The sequence below is a fragment of the Scyliorhinus torazame genome, chromosome 16 (assembly GCF_047496885.1).
Source record: "Scyliorhinus torazame isolate Kashiwa2021f chromosome 16, sScyTor2.1, whole genome shotgun sequence".
Taxonomy (NCBI): Eukaryota; Metazoa; Chordata; class Chondrichthyes; order Carcharhiniformes; family Scyliorhinidae; genus Scyliorhinus; species Scyliorhinus torazame.
In genome coordinates, this window is record NC_092722.1 from 176615346 (window position 1) to 176634579 (window position 19234).

The following is a 19234-nucleotide window of genomic DNA, read 5'->3' on the forward strand; positions in this document are numbered from 1 at the left end:
ACTACAGCCCTGGTAGCACAGCCCTACCGGGCAGCATGGTTGCACCAGTGGATAGCACTGTGGCTTCACAGCGCCAGGGTCCCAGGTTCGATTCCCCACTGGGTCACTGTCTGTGCGGAGTCTGCACATTCTCCCCGTGTCTGCGTGGGTTTCCTACGGGTGCTCCGGTCTCCTCCCACAGTCCAAAGACGTGCAGGTTAGGTGGATTGGCCATGATAAATTGCCTTTAGTGACCAAAAAGGTTAGGAGGGGTTATTGGGTTACGGGGATAGGGTGGAAGTGAGGGCTAAGTGGGTCGGTGCAGACTCGATGGGCCGAACGGCCTCCCCGAACAGGCGCCGGAATGTGGTGACTAGGGGCTTTTCACAGTAACTTCATTTGAAGCCTACTTGTGACAATAAGCGATTTTCATTTCATTTCATTTCATTTTCTATGTTCTACGGTGTTGGTCTTTTTATCTTCTCTGAGTCACCAGTCTCCATCCTTGTTCTTCCCCTCTTTCTATTTCAGACATATAGTCTACCCATCTTCTTATCTGTTCCCGAGTTTGCTCCCGCTCCCTCTGCCCCCTTATCCTGAGACAGTACCGTCCCCATGTTTTAGAGTCTCCAGCCAGCGGAAACAATCCCTCAGCAACTGTCCTGTCAAACCCCTCAGAATTCTGTAGGTTACAATTTGATCACGACTCATTCTTCTAAACTCCAGAGAATATAAACCCAATTTACTCAGTCTCTCATCATAGGGCAACCCCCTCATCCCAAGGATCAATCTAGTGAACCTTCATTGTGCTGCCTTCAATGCAAGTATATCCTTTCTTAAATGTACAGACCGAAACTGCACCCGTTATTCCAGATGTGGTCTCACCAAATCCCTGTCCGATTGTAGCAACACCTCTTTATTCTTGTACGCCAATCTCTTGCAATGAAGGCCAACATGCTATTTGGCTTCCCAGTGGGCAGCACAGTAGCACAGTGGTTAGCACTGTTGCTTCACAGCTCCAGGGTCCCAGGTTCAATTGCCGGCTTGGGTCATTGTCCGTGTGGAGTCTGCACATTCTCCCCGTGTCTGCTTGGGTTTCCTCCGGGTGCTCCGGTTTCCTCCCTCAAGTCCTGAAAGAAGTGCTTGTGAGGTGAATTGGACATTCTGAATTCTCCCTCAGTATACCCGAACAGGCGCCGGATTTTGGGGGCTAAGGGATTTTCACAGCAACTTCATTGCAGTGTTAATGTAAGCCTACTTGTGACCAAAATAAAGATTATTATTAATTGCTTGCTGCAACTGCAGGGTAACCTTCTACATCTCTTGTACAAGCACATCAAGTCTCTTTGAACATCAACACTTTTAAAAAATATTCTGCTTTCTTATTTTTATGACCAAAGTAAATAATATCATATTTCTCCATATTATATTCCATCTACTATCTTGTTGCCCACTCATTTAACCTGTCTTATCTCTTTACAACCACTCTGTTTTCTTCCCTCAGCCCACCTAGCTTGGTATCATCAGCAAATGTTGATACATTAATCACATGTTGATACATTAATCTCGTCTCTTCGTCTAAGTCATTAATATTGGTGTAAATGGCTGAGGCCCAACACTGATCCTTGCGGCATTCCACTATTCACTATCTACCAACTTGAAAAAGGCTCACTGGTGGCCACTCTGCTTCCTATCTGCTAACCAATCTACTAAAATATTACTCCCAACTCCATGTGCCCTCATCTTGTGTTACGGCAGTGCTGATGGAAAATGCCGAGCTGCTTAAATCCCAAAGAGAAACGTGGAACAGCTGCCAAAATGATAGTGCAAATTGTATATGATGAGGAGGTATTCTGAAATCAAGAAATGATATCTCCAACCGAATGATGATTTTATATTAAAGTAAATGTTCATTAAAATAAAGATAACAAAAATATATGTAAACATGAGAATAGCTTCACACAGTTAACATTTCTTTAAAATGGTTCCAAAAATGACTTAGTTAACATTATGCTCAGAGCTAACCTTCCCTTTTCTGGTAGCAACATTCCTTATAGATTTTTAAATCTATCGAATTCCAGTAACTTCAGCACACAATGCCTTGTTTCTCTTGGAGTGTTCTCTGATGGTTACAGCAAATTGGTTCTCCATGTTTACCTTGTCCACACAATGTTTGTCCTTTGACGGTACATAAAGTTCAAAATATTTGGACTGCGGGTGGTGGTGGGGGCTTCCTCTGCTTCGGTGGAGGGAGGCCATGCTTTGGTTTCCTCTGAACCATCTCCCTAATATTATAATTGATTAAAAAATAGAGTGTCTACTTTATAAAGAAAAAAAATACCAGCCACCACACTATTTGTTTGGAGATATTATCAACTTCCACAATGTCTTCTGGGAGAACTAACTGTCATAATATGCACCCATGCACATCATGAGGTAAAAACAGACAGTGACAGAAACCCAGGTGAACCAATCAACATACAGGACAGAACACAACCAATCATCAGACAGAACACCAGAGGGGGGCTTCCAACTATAAAACACACGAGGCATCAGCACTCCGCGTCTTTCCACTGGTGACATCTGTAGTGACAGTCAGGGTGTATATATCAGTCAGCACCTTCTACACGTGGATCAGAGCTAGCCTGGTCTAGTTAGTTAGAGTTAGTATACCTAGGGTAATAGAGTCAACCCACAGCCAGCTGTGTGCATTTTATAGAAGTTCAGTAAATCGTATTGAACCAACACCTATGTTTCGTGTATGCTTTATAGTTTATCTGCATCGTGTTGCAGTCCGTGTTACCCCAGGGTGAATAACACGACACTAACCAGCTACCCCATTATCTTCTGGGAGATCTAAACAGCTACATCCTCACACAGGCTTCTGTGTTTTCCCAAATGTGTTCCTTTCCTTTGATCTCTCTTTCTACCCTCTCTTTTATTACACCCCTGTATCATCTTTTATTACACCTCTTTGTGTGTTTTGATATACTACGGAGTGTAATATGTGTTACTCAAACCTTGGTTGCTGATGACGTCTTCTGAATCTCGATGAAGAAGACTCAAACTCGTCCAGTAGTAACAAGAGGTTTATTGATTAACTATAACAATAATTGCATGAGTTCTTTATTTTAACATTGATACTAGTGAGAAGGTCAACTAGATCTAACTATGCTTGACTACATTAACCATCTGAGCTAATCTGATACTCCTGTCCTGGTCACAGTACATCCAAAAGAGAGAGAGAGAGGCACAATGTGGTTGCTTTTATACCCCTGTTGGTCCGGCCCTCTAGTGATCATCTGGTGCTACTGATTACACATTAACCCCTTATGTACATGCACATAGAGATCACTACACCTTCCATGGTTCATGCAGTTTCTCAGAAGTTCCCTTTTCCCAGAAATGATCATACGTCTTTCTTTACTTCATAGCTCGTATATTTTAAAAAGTAAACTTACCCTATCTTTACCTCACTTACCTACAATTTTACAACTTGTATATGTCCCCCTTTGAACTAAAACAACCCACTTCAAACTAGTTATTTCATTAGTTGAAGTAAATTCTTACTTACATTCCTCTTGGTTCCTTCTGGTCATTAAAATGTCCCTTAATCCAATTAACATGTCTCGTAATCGAATTACACCAATCACACCCCGCCAGTCTGTTTTCCAGGATATGAGAGGTACGACAGTGTTATAACCAAAAAAAAATCATAATTCCTCGCTTTCCTGACACTTGCCTATTCGCTTTTTATTGATTGTCTTTGGAAATCAAGGTATACTCCTTCAACTCGCTACCCTTTCTCTCACCTACTGGTTGCGTCCTCTAAAATCTCTGAATACATTTTTCAAATAGGACTTTTCTTTTAGTAAAACCATGTTGACTTTTTTTAATCATACTGTGCTTTTCCATGTGCATCGTTAAAACTTCTTTCATAATTGATGCCAGCATTTTCCCAGCAATTGATGTTAGTCCAACTTACCCATAGTTCGTTGTAATATTTACCAAATTCCAAGCTGATGAGACCATTCCTGAATCTAAGGGATTTTAGACAATCACAGCCAGCACATGCACTGTCTCTGCAAACATCTCTTTTAGAACCCTTGGATGTCGGCTATCCGTCCCAGGGATTTGTCCCTTAAGCTTCTCCAATACTTTTTCTTCCATTTCCTTTATGCAGCTTCCCACTCTCTCTAACATAAATATCATACCAGCCTCTAACAATTCCCTATTGTCCTTTAAGCAGATTCCAAAATATTCTTTCAATAATTCCACTCTTGTATTTTCCCCTCTTTTCAATTTGTTTCTGATTCGATTTCAATGCCTGTCCATTTTTAATTTTCACAGTTCTGATTGTCATGATATTCAAACACACATCACAACACACACATCATGATAGACAGACCAACAGACCAATTAGCACACATAACACGACAGCCAATCACAGACAAGAGCAGACACAGTATAAGACAAGAAACACAACACCTCCTGGTCAGTCCATCTGGAGACAGGACAAGGCCAGGACCTCATTAACAAGACACTCACACAGTCACCACGTGCTGAGTACCAAGTCAGATGTGTAAATAACAAGTTGGAATAAAACTGCGTTGTACCAATCGCAACCGTGTTGGTTCGTCTGTACCTCAGAGCACCCAACACCACACTGATGAAGAGCTTCACATTAGTTTGTGTATTCCCCCCACCCATGTTATCTGTTCTGCTGTAGGTTTCCATCATTTTCTGTTTCTATTTGCAATTTGTGACTTTAAATAACTAGTCGCTTTGGTTAATCATGCCATTACTGTATTGCCTCTTGGTACAGTACATCAGCTTGTGGCTTGGTAATACTGTCACTTCCTAATGACAAGTTTCAAAGCCTATTCCACAAAACTATGGACTGGCACTCCAGTGCCAAAGTGAGGGAGTGCTACACTGTCAGAGGTGCTGTCTTTTGGATGAAATGTTAAACTGAGGCCCCATTTACTCTCTCGGGTGGACGTGAAAGACCCCATGGGACTATTTTGCAGAAGATCAAGGGGAGTTATCTGGCCTTCACACTGCTGTTTCTGGGCTCTTGCTGTGTGCAGGTTACCTGTCATGTTTCCCACGTTACAACAGTGACTACACTTCAAAAGTATTTCATTGGCTTTGTGATGTCTGGTAGTTGCGGAAGTTGTGAAAATGCAGGTCATTTTTATTTCATCTGCACCTCAGACCCTTTTAACATTTTTTCAAAAAGACAGTTTTTGAATTTTTGAGAGTTAATTTGCTAATGTAAGAAAGCTGACATTGATTGATCCGATAGAGGCCTATCTATGTGCGCTGAGCCACATTATAATGTTTGTTCAGCCCACTCCAATCAAATGCATTGATCTGTACACAAACCTGATGTACATTTTGTTTCCGCGCTTGTGAAATTGTGTACACTGATTAAGATCTTTTACTAACCTTGCCGCTGATTATGTGACAACTGCCAGTCTATCACTTTGTGGGAAAGCGGGAGTCATTTGGAAGTTTAATGGACTTAAGTTGAAAGGGGTTCATTTTGTTTTTAGCTGGTACTGTACTTTGAGCAGTAACGAATCAGCCGTCCGTGAAACATCTTCCCAATTTTTGTTTCCTTTGAAGTCAAAATTGGGAGAGAAATGAGTGGCCGATTAACAATTACCTGTTCTATCACGCAAAGTCAGAATGATCCTCAAAGAACTTTCCACATTGATTTCCTGTAGTTTACAAGCAATAGGTGTTCTTCCTATCGAGAGTCAGGGTCAATGAATTGCTTGGGTGCAGCAATCAGAAAGAATATCTTTTACTGTCCACCCTTTCTCGCCTCCTCAATATTAGGGTCCTTTGCAGGTTAATAATTTGCAGAAGACAGCAGGTAACATTTACCTTGGAGACCCTGTGATGAGCAAGCAGCTGAATCCTTAAAGTGTTATCTCAGACAATGGACCTCAGTTTGCCAATAAACCCTTTAAAGATTTCACAATATCATTGGATTTGTACACACAACCAGATCACCAAGATACCCGCGAGCTAACAGTGAAGTTGAGAGAGAAGTGCGTGCAGTGAAAGCATTGCTGAGGAAGAATGGTGAAATGCTACTTGCACTCCTGACTGATTGTTTGGGAGGGATTCTCCGACCCCCCGCCGGATAACTCCAGCGATCTTCGTGTCGGCCATCACGGAGGAGCACAGCAGCCGATGCGGAGGAATAGAGTGCCCCCACGGCACAGGCCCGCCCGCGAATCGATGGGCCCCGATCACAGGCTAGGCCACCGTGGGGGTACCTCCCGGGTCCAGATACCCCTGCGCCCCCCCCGAGGACCTCGGAGGCCACCCGCGCAGAAAGGTCATGCCGGTAAGTACCTGTTGTAATTTACGCCGGCGGGACGGGCCTAAAACGGGCGGCCACTCGGCCCATCGCGGGCCGGAGAATCGCTGGGGCCCGTCAAATCCCTGGCGCCGGAGAATTCGGCAGCCGGCGGGGGTGGGATTCTCGCCGCCCCCCGGTGATTCTCCGACCCAGCGGGGGGGGTTGGATAATCCGCCCCAGGTATTTGCCGGCAGGACCTGGCTGCGAGAGTGGCCTCCGAGGTCCTCGGCGGGGCGCAGGGGGGATCTGGCCCCGGGAGGTGCCCCCACGGTGACCTGGCCCGCGATCGGGGCCCACTGATCCGCGGGCGGGCCTGTGCCGTGGAGGCACTATATTCTTCCGTGACGGCTGCTGTGGTCCTCCGCGATGGCCGACGCGGAGATGAACTCCCCTGCACATGCGCTGGGATGACGTCAGCACACGCTGGCGCTTCCGCGCAAGCGCCAACTCACGCCGGCCGGCGGAGGCCCTTCGATGACGGTTGGTGTGGCGCCAAGCTCCTTCCCGACCGGCCGGCGCAACGCAAACCACTCCGGCACCGCCTAGCCCCTGAAGGTTCGGAGGATTCCGCACCTTCGGGCGGCCCGATGTCGGAGTGGTTCACGCCACTCCTTCACACCGGAGTTGCCCGCCCCGCCGGTTTTCGCAGAATCCCGCCCTTTAACTCCACTCCAGAATGGTCAAACACTGAGAACTCAACTGCCTACTTTCTCACACACACTCAAGCTACATGTACAAGCTGGTGTCCTGGACAAGGTGAGGGAGGAAGAGGCTGCGTATCGCTCCAGCCAGATGCATAACTATGTCACTAGGCACAGAACTTGCCAGATCTCCAACCAGCAGAGCCAATTTAGATTCAATACCAGGCTCACTATGGCTAAGTGATTGAACAGAAACCACATCTATGGTCCTACCTCATCCGGACAGATAACGACACGGTGCGATGAAACAGGTGTGCACTGGGTGCCACACAGAAGCTAACTTCTGCACAGTCAGAGCAATCGCTTACCCAAACAGACAGACCAAAAAGCTGTGTTCCTCGAGAGATCAGGTGGCAATGAAATTGGTGAACCCCGAGTCATCGACAAAATTCTCCTTCTGCCTGCAGAGCCCGAGAGATCCCACACAGAACTCCAATCCCCAACCTCATACAAAGTGTAGCCACCTAAATTGGCCAACTCCCGATTTAAAATGGCGAATGGCAAAGGCTGATGGGAAAGTCAGCCAACAAGACAGAAACCGGCAGGTGCAGGTTTGCTGTGTATTAAAACTCTGCAAAAGGCCAGACAACATCGATACCAGCGACCATCACCATAACAATGTAGCAGCCATCTGCATACTGATGAGCAATCCCTGGGAACAATAAGTAACATTTTGGACACACAAAGCAAAGCCAGACTCCCCGGCGCCAGCAGGAGCCAACACAAAGGAGGTGAATGAGCACCTCGAGACCGCCCATCGATCAGGGAACCGCTCCAGTATTGGAGAAATCGAACCAAGCGATTGGGACAAAGTCCAATCACTTGGGACCAGGTACAGGGTCCGCCCCGAAAGGCGGGAAGCCCCTGAGGACTATAAGAGTTAAGCCCCAAGTTCAAATCGCTCTCTTCACCTCTTCGTCCTGCCCGGTTCACCCAGCAACACGAACCAACATTGACCGTGACCCGTGCAGTGACCACCGACAGAAGCAAGTCTTAATTCAACGCTCGCTACGAGATAGGCGCTCCTAGCTACCAATCCGTACCAACTTTGAATCCCGCAGACTCAGAACCCGAACGAAAGGCCATTTGTTCCCCTGACCTGGTGGGCCAGTCCGAAGTTAAGTATAGGCCTGTTAGTTGTAGAATTGGCTTAGACGTAGAATTTGTGCATGAGTAGCGATTACTGTGTATAATAAATGTGCTTTGATTTGAATCTTACTAATCAATGTATTGGGTCATTGATCATTACTCGGACTTGAACCTCGTGGCGGTATCATAAAGATACCTGGCGACTCGAGAGCAAAGGTAATAAAACAGAGCAATTGAACCAAGGAGCAAGTTAGCAACAAAAGGCGCAGAGGGCACATTCGGGTTGTCTTGCGAAAGCGCCACACCGATTATCTCGATTAAAAAAAACAATTGAAGTCAAAGACTTGTTGGAGGTGTAGTCCCGAATGCCAGGATGTGGCGACTAGGTGCTTTTCACAGTAACTTCATTGAAGCCTACTTGTGACAATAAGCGATTATTATTATTATTATAAGGGGTTAATTATAACTGAGATATGCTAATGAGCTGCTGAAATGTACATCACGGGAAGTCTCATATTCTGGTAGCTCTCATGGCAAGATGAAGGTACTGTAAGATGTTCCTTAAAAAAGTTAACATTTTCCTTACCTCAGCAGACTCTGTAAATATTCTGCATTAGCACAACGAGACCGAGAATATTATAGAAGCAACTGAGCGAATCCACACAACTGCTAACATGAGGATGTCTTTGAATGGAACACTGAAGGTGGCAAAACACCTGTGTGTGAAACCTCCTCGAATTGTCCTCCCACTACTCTCGAAGCTACAAGTGGAGAGATATGTGCAAAAGGAAATCCATCATTGGATGCAATTGATCCGACTAGCATTATCTCGGTGAATTGTTAACAGAAGTAAATTGCATTGTACCTCAAAACACCGTCAGGAAGTTCCAATTAAGAACTTTCTTTGCCCAACAATACCCAAGCTGGACAGAACAGTGAGAGACTCTGAGATAAGGCCAGGCCAGGCCACGACCCCCCCCCCCCCCCCCCCCACCCCCCCCCCAGTAGGGTCATGCAACTCAATACTAACAGCCTCCAAGCTCCTTTAAATCCTTGCACTTTTTGTTTCTAATGGTGGGTGTGGCCTAACCAACAATTGGGCCTGATTCCTGCTGCTAAAAAGCCTGTGAAAAGTTAGTGCTTTTATCAGGAAAAACCCAAGGTTTTTTCCTACCATGCTCACAAGTCTCTCTCCCTTGCCTACCCAAGTCCCTTTCACTCTCTCAAATCGCCCCCTCTCCTGCCCCTCCCCCCAATCCACTTTCACTGCTCTGGGGTCACGGCAATTTCATTCACTGCTTAGTATCAAAAGGTCATCACTGTTGTTGCGATTTTCTTCATCGCCAGTGAAGACATATTCTCAGGAAATATATTTCAAATCCAATGTGCCAATGGCTTTGTTAACAGACCATGTATGATTTAAAAAAAAGTCATGCTTCATGAGGAAATTATGACCCTTATTAGAGACACATACTCCTCCCACCCTTAGCCCACCAATAGGCCAATGGAGAATTAGGGAATGGTTCCATTTGCCGTTGGTGTTCCAGCTGCAACCTTGGACATCAAGTGTTCTTCCACAACTATCATGAGGGTTGAAAAGTTGAAGCTGAAAATAACGTTTGTTTTCTCTATATCTTCCTGATACTTATTTCCCAACTAGAGGGGGGCAACATGGTGGCAAAGTGGTTAGAACTGCTGCCTCACAGCTCCAGGGTCCCAGGTTCGATTCCTGGTCACTGTCTGTGCGGAGTCTGCACGTTCTCCCCGTGTCTGCGTGGGTTTCCTCCGTGTGCTCCGCTTTCCTCCCACAGTCCAAAGACGTGCACGTTAGGTGGATTGGTCTTGCTAAATTGCCCCTTGGTGTCCAAAGGTTAGGTGCGGTTACGGGAATAGGGTGCAGTGAGGGCCCTAATAGGGTGCTCCTTCAGAGGGTCGGTGCAAACTCAGTGGGCTGAATGGCCTCCTTCTGCACTGTAGCGATTCTATGATTCTATGAACTGGTCACTATTTACGCTTTCAAAACCTTTTCATCATTTTGAACATTTCTATTCCCACCCCGCAGCCCCACTAATCCTCACTGTTGACTGAAAGAAACCCAAATTATTTCAACTTTTTTCCACACAGCTTTTGGCATCACTTGAGTAAATTTTCAGTGCTCTTTCTTTATTATTGTTCCTAGTATAAGGTACCCAGAAGTGTACACAATGCTTCATGCAAATCCAGCATTAATTTCTTATTTTTACATTCAATGTACAGAATCCTGTTGCTTTCTTCACTTCCCTCTCTTGCAGATTATGGCTACAATGTTCTGCTTCTGTACTTCATTTTAGTGATCAGAATGTCGTCGGACTTAGCAAACACAGAACCAGGAAAGGCTGATAAACCTCCGCAGGTCTGGCAGGAGACAGCAACAGAGACCTAAATCTTCCCAACCCCCCCCCCCCCCCCCCCCCCCCCTGCTACAGGAATCGTCACAGGCAGGACGGTGAATTCGCCGGACATGCAAAACGTCCATTGACCTCAGGCGGGAATTTCCCTGGGGCAGCTGGGCAGGACTGGAAGATCGCACCTGGGATGACGTTTTGAGTCCAATATGACTCTGTTTCAGAACCCTGGGTTTCTTCAATCTACTGGACATAAATAAATGTGGAGAGTGGATGGGAGGGGCGGGAAGGGTAGGGTAGAGGAGGGAAGAAGATAAGCAGCAGCCCAATAAATAAAGTACAATTGTGTCTGGAGACAAAAGTGTCCGACTGTTTCAAAGTCCAAGGAAACGATCGTCGCGCTTCTGCACATGGGATTATTTCCGTTTCACAACACCAACCAGACAGGAAATGCAACACATCGAATTGAGACTTCCCCTGAAGCAGCTGGAGCTGGTCCCAGCTCACTGATAAGAATGGAGTGAAGTGTGTGTATCCCAAAATGTGACAACGGGCAGGAAGTTAGCTGCTGCTCCCATAATCAGCGACTGTGCACATGGGTTTGTTTGCTGTCATCAGAGTGCAGTGGGTGGCCTTTCCTTGATGCTCTTCCAAGTGGTTACACATGATGTTAACAAGCTCGCAGCTCGGCCTGCCAATATATATGTTGTGCTTGGATCAGCTCTGCCTCCCTCCAGACAGCATAAAAAATAAATAGAATTCCAGATTGTTTGTTCCTCGGACTACAAGGTGATAATGCGACGAGGAGTCAAATATTTTACCGCAAAACGTTTACTTGTCAAGAAGTTGTTTTTCAATCTCCTCCCTGGTTTCTCTGAAGAGACTGAATTATTGTGGAGTTTGGCTGCACAGGCACTTGCTATTGGTATAGGGTTACACTGGTTGTGGGGCCAGGCCACTGTCAAAAGGAACAGCTGGACTGTCAATGAAAAAGGCCTGTTTGTTCAAGTAGCAACTTTGTGGTGAGGTTACACTGATGGGGGAATAATATTAAACATCTTCATTAGCTGGACTACTTTATAAAGTCTTTTCTTTAATGCTTGTGGTGGTATGTATTAGGGGTAGTACGGTACCTGTGATGCCGAGAGGCTATTGGTAGACAGACACTGGGTCCTGGTTGGATCTGCCGCCTGCTGGCTCCACCCAGTAAGGCAGAGTATAAGAGCCCGGGTTCTCCCAGCAGCCACATTCTGTAACTGAGCTGCTGGGGAACAAGTCTTGCTTAATAAAGCCTCGATTGACTTCATCACTTCTCGACTCGTGAGTAATTGATTGTGCCACAATTTATAAAGCAGATTTAAAAAGACTATGGAGCTCCGGATCGCCCCGAAGTGTCTGAGAATCAGCCCCCATGCAGCAAACTCGGTGGCCGTGTTTAAACACCGGCTAGCTTGCTTCGAGGGATACCTCCGAATCCGATACCACGGAAGACCAGAAAATGCAGGTATTGCATTCCAGAGTGAGCCCGGAGATCTACACGCTCATCGAAGACGTGGAGGATTTCCCGACGGCGCTCACCATGCTGAAAGGGGTCTACATTCGGCCCATAAACCAAGTCTACGCACGCCACCAACTCGCGATGAGACAGCAAATCCCCGGAGAATCACTGGACTTGTTCTACAGCACGCTGTTGATATTGGGAAGGAACTGCAACTGCCCATCGGTAAGCGCAAACGAACATACGGAGATCCTAATCAGGGGTGCTTTTGTGGCAGGTATGACTTCTTCTCAAATTCACCAAAGACTGCTAGAGAGAGACTCGTTAGGACTCACAGAGGCACAGGCCCTTGCGGCCTCCCTCGACGTGGCCTCACAAAATGCCCGCGCCTACTGCCCCGACCGCGCGGCAGCGCCTTGGGCTCCGTGGACCCCCGTTGCGACTAACTTCCCGGCACCCCCCACCCCCCCCGCAAGCCTGCGCAGCCAGAGCACCGTGACCATCCGGGTGGGCACCGCTGCTATTTTTGCAGGCAGGCGAAACACCCCCGGCAGCGCTGCCCGGCCCGCTCAGACATCTGTAAAAGCTGCGGCAAAAAGGGGCACTACTCAGCGGTGTGCCAGTCCCGGGGGGTCGCCACTATCTCCGGGGGGGAATGGGGACAGCAGACTCAACCCCCCCAACGATCCATGTGCGGCCAGCGGGCGCCGCCATTTTGGGTCCCGGACACCACGCGGGGAGGATGGGCGCCGCCATCTTGTGACCCCCTCCGGCCACGTGCGATCCATGGGGCGGCCATTCTGTCTGCCCCCGACCGCGTGAGATCCATGGACGCCGCCATCTTGGCTGATAGCCAAGGACCCCAGCATAGACGGCTCCACGGAGTCTGAAGAAAACGCCCCGATGCAGCAACCGCGACTGGCTTCGGTGACCCTGGACCAGTCGTGGCCCCGAACGCTCCAAACGGCAACAACAACGGTGCAGGTCAACGGGTACGAGACGCCATGCCTGATCGACTCTGGGAGCATGGAAAGTTTTACCCACCCGGACACGGTAAGACGCTGCTTTCTCTCTATTCGTCCGAGTACCCAAAAGATTTTCCTGGCAGCAGGATCCCATTCCGTGGAGATCAAAGGGTTCTGCATCGCGAACCTAACGGTGCAAGGGCGGGAGTTTAAGAATTATCGGCTTTATGGGCTTCCCCAACTCTGCGCTCCCACTTTCTTAGGGTTAGATTTCCAATGTAACCTCTGGAGCCTAACGTTCCAATTCGGCGGCCCTATACCCCCACTCACTATCTGCAGCCTCGCGACCCTCAAGGTTGAACCGCCTTCCTTGTTTGCGAACCTCACCCCGGATTGCAAACCCGTCGCCACTAGGAGCAGACGATACAGCGCCCAGGATCGAACGTTTATCCGGTCTGAAGTCCAGCGGCTGCTGAAGGAAGGCATAATCCAGGCCAGCAATAGTCCCTGGAGAGCCCAGGTGGTAGTTGTAAAGACCGGGGAGAAGCCGAGGATGGTCGTAGACTATAGTCAGGCCATCAATAGGTACACGCAGCTCGATGCGTACCCTCTCCCCTGTATACCCGACATGGTCAATCGGATTGCACAGAACAAAGTATTTTCCACCGTGGACCTCAAGTCCGCATACCACCAGCTCCCCATCCGCCCGAGTGACCGCAAGTACACGGCCTTCGAGGCAGACGGGCGGCTCTACCATTTTTTAAGGGTCCCATTTGGCGTCACGAACGGAGTCTCGGTCTTCCAACGGGAGATGGACCGAATGGTTTTCCAGCACGGTCTGCGAACCACGTTCTCATACCTCGACAATGTAACCATCTGCGGCCATGACCAGCAGGACCATGACGCCAACCTCCGCGAATTCCTCCAGACCGCTAACGCCCTGAACCTCACCTATAACGAGGAAAAATGCGTGTTTAGCACCAACCGTCTGGCCATCCTGGGATACGTAGTACGTAATGGAGTGATAGGCCCCGACCCCGAACGCATGCGCCCCCTTATGGAATTTCCCCTCCCCCACTGCTCCAAAGCCCTGAAACGCTGCCTGGGCTTCTGCTCGTACTACACCTAGTGGGTTCCCCAATACGCAGACAAGGCCCGCCCGTTAATCCAGTCCACTATCTTCCCCCTGTCGACAGAGGCCCGCCAGGCCTTCAGCCGCATCAAAGCGGATATCGCAAAGGCCACGATGCACGCAATCGATGAGTCCCTCCCCTTCCAAGTCGAGAGCGACCCATCCGATGTAGCTCTGGCGGCCACTCTCAACCAAGCGGGCAGACCCGTGGCCTTTTTCTCCCGGACCCTCCACGCCTCAGAAATCCGCCACTCCTCCGTGGAAAAGGAAGCCCAAGCCATAGTGGAAGCTGTGCGACATTGGAGGCATTACCTGGCCGGCAGGAGATTCACTCTCCTCACTGACCAACGGTCGGTAGCCTTTATGTTCGATAATGCACAGCAGGGCAAAATCAAGAATGACAAGATCTTGAGGTGGAGGATTGAGCTCTCCACCTATAACTATGAGATCTTGTATCGTCCCGGAAAGCTGAACGAGCCGTCCAATGCCCTATCCCGCGGCACATGTGCCAACGCACAAGTAGACCGCCTCCAAGCCCTCCACGAGGACCTCTGCCACCCGGGGGTCACTCGATTCTACCATTTTGTGAAGTCCCGCAACCTCCCCTACTCTGTTGAGGAGGTCCGTACAGTCACCAGGAACTGCCACATCTGCGCAGAGTGCAAACCGCACTTTTTCAGGCCAGATAAAGCGCACCTGATAAAGGATTCCCGTCCCTTTGAACGCCTCAGTTTGGATTTCAAAGGCCCCCTCCCCTCCACTGACCGCAACGCGTACTTCTTAAACATGGTGGACGAATACTCCCGTTTCCCTTTCGCCATCCCCTGCCCCGAGATGACCGCGGCCAGTTATTAAAGCTCTCGGCACCATCTTTACACTGTTCGGTTTCCCTGCGTACATCCATAGCGACAGGGGGTCCTCCTTCATGAGCGACGAACTGCGTCAGTTCCTGCTCAGGAAGGGCATTGCCTTGAGCAGGACGACCAGTTACAACCCCCGGGGGAACGGTCAGGTCGAGAGGGAGAACGGTACGGTCTGGAAGACCATCCTACTGGCCCTACAGTCCAGAAATCTCCCAGTTTCCCGTTGGCAGGAAGTCCTCCCAGATGCCCTCCACTCCATCCGGTCGCTGCTGTGTGCCACCACTAATCAAACGCCGCACGAGCGCCTCTTTGTCTTCCCTAGGAAGTCCTCCTCCGGAACGTCGCTGCCGACCTGGCTGGCAGCCCCTGGACACATCTTGCTCCGAAAGCATGTGCGGGCGCACAAATCGGACCCGTTGGTCGAGAGGGTTCACCTTCTCCACGCAAACCCTCAGTACGCCTACGTGGCGTACCCCAACGGCCGACAGAACACGGTCTCCCTGCGGGACCTGGCGCCCGCCAGAACCACATACCCCCAACACCAATCGCCCCTCTCTCCCACCGGCGCACCCCACGGCCGCTCCCTTCCCGGGTTGATCGGTCCTCCTCCCATGCCCGCCCAGGAGTAAGGAAACAGGGTCAAACAGTGCAACGCTCCCAGAGATGACAGTGCCCGAGCCAGCACCACCACCGGGGCTGAGACGATCGACGAGGAGGACCAGGGCACCCGCTCGACTCGTGGAATCCGTGTGACAAAACAAAAATCTGCAAATAATTCTGACAAAATCTGTAAATAGTTAACTGTTGAGATCAATGCATAGCCACTGTATGAAAATAATTCCAGGACCAGCTTTGTAAACCCCTACCACCATGCGACCCACCACCCCGCCGGGTTCCTTTTTAACAAGGGGTGAATGTGGTGGTATGTATTAGTGGTAGTACGGTACCTGTGATGCCGAGAGGCTATTGGTAGACAGACACTGGGTCCTGGTTGGATCTGCCACCTGCTGGCTCCACCCAGTAAGGCAGAGTATAAGAGCCCGGGTTCTCCCAGCAGCCGCATTCTGTAACTGAGCTGCTGGGGAACAAGTCTTGCTTAATAAAGCCTCGATTGACTTCATCACTTCTCGACTCGTGAGTAATTGATTGTGCCACAATGCTTTTCAAAACAGACAATTGCTGAGCGGACAAGATGGCTCCAGCTAGTCATATGATAGCTTCCAAAGGTTTCTAGGTTGTTGCAAAGTTAACAAAAGCTCACATCTCAAACATCTGGAATGTACGACTCCTAACACAATGGTTCAGCAGACGGTCGGTCTGCTCCAGACAATTTCGACCAAAGACAACCCTTTGCAGATCCTGATCTCCAATAATGGTGCTAAGGGCCCGAGTACTAACTGTTCTAACACAATGGTTTCAACAGGAGGATTTTGTTCAACAACCCGAAACCAGTATCACCAGACCAATACTTGGGCCAGCTGACTTCCTTTAATTATGCAGTTTTGGACCTTATGCATAATCACTGTTGGAAGGAAATAGCAGCTACTGGCAAGCAGACTGTCCTGTCTACCATCCTTTTTAAAAAATAAATTTAGTGTACCCAATTAATTTTTTCCAATTAAGGGGCAATTTAGCGTGGCCAATCCACCTAGCCTGCACATCTTTGGGTTGTGGGGGCGAAACCCACGCAAACACGGGGAGAATGTGCAAACTCCACACGGCCAGTGACCCAGGGCTGGGATCGAATCTGGGACCTCGGCGCCATGAGGCAGTAGTGCTAATCCACTGCGCCACCATGCTGCCCCTGTCCACCATCCTACCATTGCTATTCATTCCCTTATTTTCCATTTCTTTTATTTTGCCTTTATTACTTTTGACCCATGGATGTTCAATTGACACACGTTTAAGTCGAGCAGAGGAAATGAGGAACTGAAAAGTTACAAATTAGTGCACTGTGCCAGCTTTTGAACAGCAGAACTCAGACCTTTGGCACCCGAGAGATCAGAGAGATTCAGTTTGATTGGTTAACTGGTGGCCAATGAATTGGCAAAAGTCTGTATTCTGATGGGCAACAGGCGGTGATTGGGTCCTGCCTGAGTGGGATAGTTTTCAGAGGACCAAGGAGTGTCTCTCTCTCTCTCACTCTTTCTCTCGAGAAGCTGCATAGCTGCTGTATTTCTGAACCTGCAGAGAACCTGGATGAATCTACAATGAAAACCATTACGGACTGAAAGCAGAAACCTCAAACTGAATACTTAGGCTGAAGGAAGGCGTGGTGGAGGACAACAATTTGAAACAAAGACTCTTATCCTTTTACTTTCTTCATTATTTTTGCACTCCCTTTCCCCCTCTGTGTTTGTTTGTCTGTTGAGAGTGTGTGTCTAGAGTTTGGGGGAAAGTTAAATGGGGGTGTTAGGAATTATATAATAGTTAACCAGTTGTACTTTCTGCATATTTAATTCTGGTTATTGTTATTAATAAAAATTAATTGTGTTTAAATCTACAAACCAGGGGCGGGAATCTCCCATACCTGGCGGGGCAGGGGGTCCCGGCGGGACGGAGTGGCGTTAACCACTCTGGCATCGGGTCGCCCCAAAGGTGCGGAATCCTCTGCACCTTTAGGGGCTAGGCCCACCCCGGAGTAGTTGGCACCCCGCCGGCCAGCGTGGAAGGCCTTTGGCGCCATGCCAGCCGGGGCTGAAGGGACTCCGCCTCCTGGCGCGGGTCCGCGCATGCGCGGGAGCATCAGCTGAGGTCATCGCCGTGCATGCGCAGGGTGGGTGTTCATCTACGCGTCGGCCATCGCGGACCGGCACACCAGCTGGCGCGGAGAAATAGAGTGCCCCCACGGTACAGGCCCGATCGCGGGCCAGGCCACCGTGGGGGCACCCCCCCGGGGCCAGATCGCCCCGCCGGGTATGGGACCCCGGAGCCCGCCAGCGCCGCCAGGTCCCGCCGGAAAGGGACTTAGTCCAAATTACGCCGCCGGGACCTGCATAGAACGAGTGGGCCTTCGGACCATCGCGAGTCGGAGAATCGCCGGGGGGGGGGGGGGCCCTGCGCGCAGCGGCCGACCGGCTCCCGCCCCCGCCAATTCTCCGGCTCCAGAGAATTCGGCGGCCGGCGGGGCGGGATTCACGCCGCCCCCCCCCCAGCGATTCTCCGACCCGGCGGAGAATCCCGCCACTGGTGACTGTACTTGTTGGGCAGCCAAGGGTCAAATCCATACACTATCGGGAGAATGTTACTGTCCCCTTCCCACACCGGGAAACGTCGAACAAGCGTCCAAAAGTCAGTTTTTAGTGGGAGCTGCCGAACGTGCGACTTAGCTCCGCAAAGCCGCAACCGCAAGTCGATAATGTCGTCTATGTCGGTTTGCAAATTTCCATCGGGCGAGGCCGTCGCCGGTGACGATGACATGGTGTGGACTCGCTGAACCAGGTTCAGGAGCTTGCAGGTGCGAGCACCGAGCAGGGACGCCCTGTCAGGCCTGACGATTTCAAATCGTAACGTTGCCTTGATCGCCTTGTTGGATACCCCTAGTTGACACGAGCCACTGGCAGCTATGGCATTGCCATTGTAGTCAAGGAGCTGGCAGGCCGGTGGAAGAATGCTTGGTCGGGCCCGGATGGTGTCGAGGTCGGATTGTGAGATGAGGTTCGCAGACGCGCCGGTGTCCAGTTTAAATTGGATGCGAGCCTTGTTAACTATGAGGACAGCACACCACTCGTCGTCGGGATCCACACTGAGGATCGAGAGGGGTTGCGCAGGTGTGGTGGAGGCCAGCTCATGTGTGGTTATGATGCCCACCCGATATGGAGACTTGAGGCAGTCAGCATCAGGGTCCATTGGGCTGTCGGGATCAGAATCTGGCATGCCTTGTTGTATTGAGCGGATACCTCTGCGCCGCATCTGGGATCGCTGGCTGCTGAGAGGTGGAGCGGACCTGCAGAGGGCTGCGTAGTGGCCAAGCTTGCCACACTGGAGACATCGGCGTCCTCTTGCCGGACATTGCCGCTTTAAGTAGGCGGAGCCACAATTCGGACATGTCATGACGCTGACATCAGCGCGATCCGTGCATGCGCAGTGCGGTTGGCCATCGTACGCACCTGCGCAGTAGGGTTTTCGGCCTCATCGTCCATTCGGTCATGGCCCGCATGCGTAGGGATCCGAGAAAAGCGCGCAAAACGGCCACTCTCCTCAATGCTCAGGCCCTGCATCTGTGCAATGGCCTGCAAACTCTC

The 19234-nt window shown here is 49.8% G+C and overlaps 1 long non-coding RNA gene across 2 annotated transcripts in view; it reads right to left on the reverse strand.

Annotated features, from left to right (window-relative positions):
* The window catches only part of LOC140392455 (uncharacterized), a 162590-nt gene that overhangs the window by 39989 nt on the left and 103367 nt on the right, over positions 1 to 19234 (reverse strand). The window lies entirely within an intron of this gene.